The sequence below is a fragment of the Centropristis striata genome, chromosome 15 (genome assembly GCF_030273125.1).
Source record: "Centropristis striata isolate RG_2023a ecotype Rhode Island chromosome 15, C.striata_1.0, whole genome shotgun sequence".
Classification (NCBI taxonomy): domain Eukaryota; kingdom Metazoa; phylum Chordata; class Actinopteri; order Perciformes; family Serranidae; genus Centropristis; species Centropristis striata.
In genome coordinates this window covers 14,315,371-14,321,370 of record NC_081531.1, presented here as the reverse complement: position 1 = coordinate 14,321,370, position 6,000 = coordinate 14,315,371, and positions in this window count along the sequence as shown.

The following is a 6,000-nucleotide window of genomic DNA, read 5'->3' as shown; positions in this document are numbered from 1 at the left end:
GTTCAGTCTTGTCATTGTGTTGCAAATCATGGTGCTTCTAGATAAAAAATAAATACATTCTGAGAGGATATGTGATGCAGAACGTGAGCAGAAAATGCTTCTTTCTTTTTTATTTGTAACTAGGACAGTTTGATTTAAATGGACATTTGTCCGCAAGAAAATACCGGATATGAACAAATCATCAGTTGTCAAATACCTTGCTACAAAAACCTACTTTATGGCAAAAACTCAACTTAAATTTCTTGAAAAGTTCTCCATATGCTCACAATAACAGTTTTTTTAAATTAAGTATCCTGTTAAATTCACCTTCAAATCTTAAAATAAAGCATAAGAAATTTAAAGTCAGTATTTTTTTTTTTAAACCTACAGATTTAAAATCAAGTTTAAGCCAAATTAAAAACACTTTCTTTCTTAAAAATGTTGTCATTGTGTTGCAAAGCATGGTACTTTTCTATCAAAAAAAAAACACACACACACACACACACACACATTATTTTCCGAGAGGATATGGGTTGCAGGAGGGTAAAAATAAAAAATCTCATGTCTAGCTTTACATTATTCATAATATTCATAATAATGAGTTATTAGAGGAGCGTACCTGATGTGTTGATGCTGTCCACACTTTATGGTTATTGTGTCAGCAGCTGCGTCTCAGAGCTTCATGTGCAGGGCGGGGTCATGCCGGACTCGTTCTACCTGTTGCTTTGCTTGAAACAGTAAAGATAAATGTGTTAATGTCTTCTTTGTAATGAAAACTGCAGATCTTTCACCGGAACATTAAGATTTGTCTTTAACTTTATGACAAAATTCCTTTTTTAGCTAAAATGCATTACAATCTGCATTTCCAAATCATCTTATTATCCAGAATAAGTTGCTGTAAATGTAAACATTATCTGTTTGATGTTAAATTAGCCTCTGATAAACCTTTGCACTAAATTAGGTCTGGCTAAAGCAAAAAAACAAACAAATCTCAGATACAATGGTAGTTCCTCACCTGATTGAGTTTATTTATTTGCATCTTTAATAGAGAGGTTTGTGTCGCAGACTTGCAGCATTTTTTATGAGGGAGTGACCTGCAGGTTGTTGACATGCCTCTTGGATTACACCCTGCATTCATTTAAACGGTTCCTTATTTTAAAAGAGATTGGCAAGAGATTAAAGTAAGGCACACAAACACTAATCAAGGCAAGTACTGCAGACTGGAGATGCACAGGTGCAGATATAGTAATTTATTTAAGGTTTCTATTGAAATTAGTAAAGCACAGAGTCTGTGTCCACTGACAGCCTCTGATATTTGTGTTTTTTGTACAGTGCAAGCATGATGGATGAGCTTGTCTGCAGCAGTACTGGTTGTTGACAGGAAACACAGAGAACAGCAGTTTGTTTTTACACTAACTCACAGCTCAACTCTCTGAACGATAAGTCGACAAATACTGCTCCTGTTCAGCCGTGTCATGTTTCAGTCACTTACATTTCACTACTTCTTTGTGCAATTTATTTGTTTAATGGATGGATTAAAGGGCTCAAACATCACTCAGAGTCCAACAGTGGTAGAAGAAGTATTCAGATCCTTTATGTAGTAAAAGTACTAATGCCACACTGTAAAATGAAGTCCTGCATTCAAAACTTACTGAAGTAAAAGAACAAAAGTGTCATTAAATGTACTTAAAGTATCAAAAGTAAAAGTACTTGGTATGCAGATAGTTTTATATGTTCCAAATATAATATTGGATTATTATTATTGATGTATTTATGTCCTCATAGGGCCCTCCCACTGCAGCACATGTCAAATTCAAATTTCTGACCAATCACACAATAGTTGTCGGACACCAAACAAGAAAAAAGTTCTGCCCAGATGATGCATCAAGACCAGCACTGGGACATTATTAAACCTAGCTCCTTGAGTTACTTTAAGGCTTCCTTGACAACCTTTTTGTTTTGTTTTATTAGAGCTATCTTCTGCTCCCTGAGGTAGTTTTTTTAAGTCAGCTGCCTGACAGTGGTGGTTTAGTTTGTCCTTCCTCCTTATCCAAGCCTTTTTTTTTTATTTAAAAGAGTAATTTATTTTCCTACTGCCTTATTTCCCCTTCTCCCATCCAATTGCTTACTATTTTTGTGGTTATCCACCTGGGATAACTTTAAGATACCCCGAGTCCGCAACTGTGTCCCATACCTCATCCTCCTGACACTTAAGTGTAGTTCTTCGGAAAAAGTACTGAGAGACATTCCATACGGGAGCTTAAGCGCTTTTTTCCGGTGGTTAGATTTTAGCTCCATTGCATAGAGCGAGGCTAGCTGTTTCCATCTTCTTCCAGTCTTTATGCTAAGCTAAGCCAAATGTCTGTAGCTTCATAGAGTTTCCAGAAACATATGAGAGAGGTATACATCTTTTCTTGTAACTCTTTTACAAAGCTTTAGAGCAGAAAAGTGACAGAACACAGCAGGCCTATTTTCAGTTGAAAACCTGGAGAAACTAAAGCACGACATGCTGCACACCAACACACTCACCTGCAGAGTCACAGGTGAGAGACCGTGGCTCTGCTGCCAGCATCGTGTTGCAGTACTCACACAGATACAGTACACCTCTTTGTACTGTCAGCTCTGACACCAATATGACACCTGATGATACACCTGGGGGCTGAGAGGACACTGAAACAGCTTAACACACAGACACAAGTGTCACAACCTTTCTGGAACGTGTGGCAGGCATCAGAGTCAGAATGATTTATTTACAATAAGAATAAATTATTACATTGCTTTTGTACAGTTTTCAATTGAATATATGTTAAAATGATTCAGCTAGTGGTGATAAAAGTATTTGGGTCCTCTAATTAAGTAAAAGTACTAATACAGTTGCCAGAAAAAGTATGTGAACCCTTCGAAATGACCTAGTTTTCTGCATTCATTTGTCATGAAATGTGATCTGAACAGCATCTAAGTCCCAAGTTTAGACAAACACAATGTGCTTGACCTAATACCACACAAACAATTATAATATTGCATATTTTTATTGAATATATCCATGAAACATTACGGAAGCCCTGAACCGCAAGTGAAGAAAAAAAATTTTGAGATGTTATCTCGTTATTTCGAGATAGTATCTCGTAATAACGAGATAAAATCTCGTTATTTCGAGATAAAATCTCGTTATTTCGAGATAACACACTTGTGTAAAAAAAAAAAAAAAAAAAAAAATTTTTAATTTTTTACTCAGATATTATCTCGTTATTTCGAGATACTAAGTCGTTATTTCGAGATACTATCTCGTTATTTCGAGATACTAAGTCGTTATTTCGAGATAACACACCTATGTAAAAAAAAAAAAAATATATATATTTATATTTTATTTTTTACTGTCAGATATAATCTCGTTATTTCGAGATACTAAGTCGTTATTTCGAGATACTATCTCGTTATTTCGAGATACTAAGTCGTTATTTCGAGATACTATCTCGTTATTTCGAGATACTAAGTCGTTATTTCGAGATGACACTTAGGCCTATGCTGTCTCAGTGAACGGACCGGGCTGTCCAGTCCCGGCTTCCTCGTGAGGAGATCCACCGCCTCGTCAAGCTCGTGTCACCACACATCCAGAGGGCAACCCGCTGCAATTTTGCCCTCAGCCCGGAGGTGCAGCTCCTGGCCGCGCTGCGTTTTTACGCAGTGGGGAGCTTCCTGGAGATGGTGGGGGGCGGCACCGGCCTCAGCAAGGCACCGGTTTCACGGAGTGTGGCAGCCGTGACATCGATCCTCCTGCGCCATGCCCGGAGACACATCAGGATGCCCACCACGCGGGACGAGGTCCGCCAGTGGGGTATATATGCGTTAATGGCTTGATTACTACTCGGATACACCTGTTAGCTGTGATCACACACACACACACACACACACACACACACACACACGTAGCCTTATTGCACAGGTGTGTGGGGTGACTTAAGCGCTGATAAAGTGGTGGGTGATCGATTTGCCTGGCATCGATTGATTTATATTTCAGCACCACGGCGGTGGACAGCTCCCACTAAGAGCTTCTTAAGAAGCTTCTTTGGCGGGATCTTAAGAAGGCAGTTAAGAACGCATCTGGGAAACACCCCTATCTTAGCGCTCCTTCTAAGCCGAACCCTTCTTAAGAGCCTTCTTAAGTCCTTAAGAACGAGCGAATCTGGGAAACGCGAATTAATTCGAGATCTTGAGAAAACAAAACAATAGTGTAGTCCAGACGCATAGCCAGTAATGTAATGTATTTGTAACCCGGCCCGTATGGGATGAGCCTCTCCACACCCTGGGACTCTGCGTTGTGTTGTTTATGATGATGGAGGGGGGAGGAGGGACCAGTCGGACACGGGTGGTCGTTATATTGCGGCTCGGACCGCGTCGTGCTTTATTTCTCACAACGGCTGGCAGCTCAACCTTAAACAGTACAAGTAAACACTGGCGTGAGGCAACAGAAAGATTAAAGGCTTGTGTTGTGTCCTTACTGATTTCCACACTAACTGGTTGCCGGAGATCTGCGCAGTTTCTGTTACGCGTGAGCTGTCCGTGGTACTGAAACAGCAATCGCCCTTAATGTGATAATTTTCTGTCTGATGCAGGTCTATGTTATGCTATACGTTAAAACTTTATCGAGCCTACTGATTGGGTTCATCTGTAGTCGGCACTTTGTGCAATAAAATGATTTATTGTGCCGTGCGATAGAGCATGTTTTGTCTTTACTGTTGTATTGTGTGCAGCCTTTATAAAGCTCTGTTGGGAGAGCTTGTGTGAAATATTATTTCTGCCTTCGCCACTGGTAGTATTCCCTCTGGGTCCAAAACGGATTGCACTACACACACAAAGTTTCTAGTGACCCGCAATCCTGCTGATCTGCATCTCTCAGTCATCATCTGGTATCCATGGAGACACCCGGTGGCGAAGGCAGAAATAATATTTCGGGTGGGCCAGTACAAAAGTAGATGGGCCATCTTTTCCCAGAAAAAGGACTCGTAAAAATGTAGAACTATAAAAATGACAAATATAGACAAACTGGAAAAATAGTGACTATTTTACTTTGCAACATTATGCATTACAAAGGAAATGACAGCAAAACACTGCCTCCAACACAAGCTCTCCCAACAGAGTTTTATAAAGGCTGTACACAATACAACAGTAAAGACAAAACATGCGTATCGGCTCTATCGCACGGCACAATAAATCATTTTATTGCACAAAGTGCCGACTACAGATGAACCCAATCAGTAGGCTCGATAAAGTGTTAACGTATAGCATAACATAGACCTGCATCAGACAGAAAATTATCACATTAAGGGTGATTGCTGTTTCAGTACCACGGACAGCTCACGCGTAACAGAAACTGCGCAGATCTCCGGCAACCAGTTAGTGTGGAAATCAGTAAGGACACAACACAAGCCTTTAATCTTTCTGTTGCCTCACGCCAGTGTTTACTGGTACTGTTTAAGGTTGAGCTGCCAGCCGTTGTGAGAAATAAAGCACGACGCGGTCCGAGCCGCAATATAACGACCACCCGTGTCCGACTGGTCCCTCCTCCCCCCTCCATCATCATAAACAACACAACGCAGAGTCCCAGGGTGTGGAGAGGCTCATCCCATACGGGCCGGGTTACAAATACATTACATTACTGGCTATGCGTCTGGACTACACTATTGTTTTGTTTTCTCAAGATCTCGAATTAATTCGCGTTTCCCAGATTCGCTCGTTCTTAAGGACTTAAGAAGGCTCTTAAGAAGGGTTCGGCTTAGAAGGAGCGCTAAGATAGGGGTGTTTCCCAGATGCGTTCTTAACTGCCTTCTTAAGATCCCGCCAAAGAAGCTTCTTAAGAAGCTCTTAGTGGGAGCTGTCCACCGCCGTGGTGCTGAAATATAAATCAATCGATACCAGGCAAATCGATCACCCACCACTTTATCAGCGCTTAAGTCACCCCACTCACCTGTGCAATAAGGCTACGTGTGTGTGTGTGTGTGTGTGTGTGTGTGTGTGTGTGTG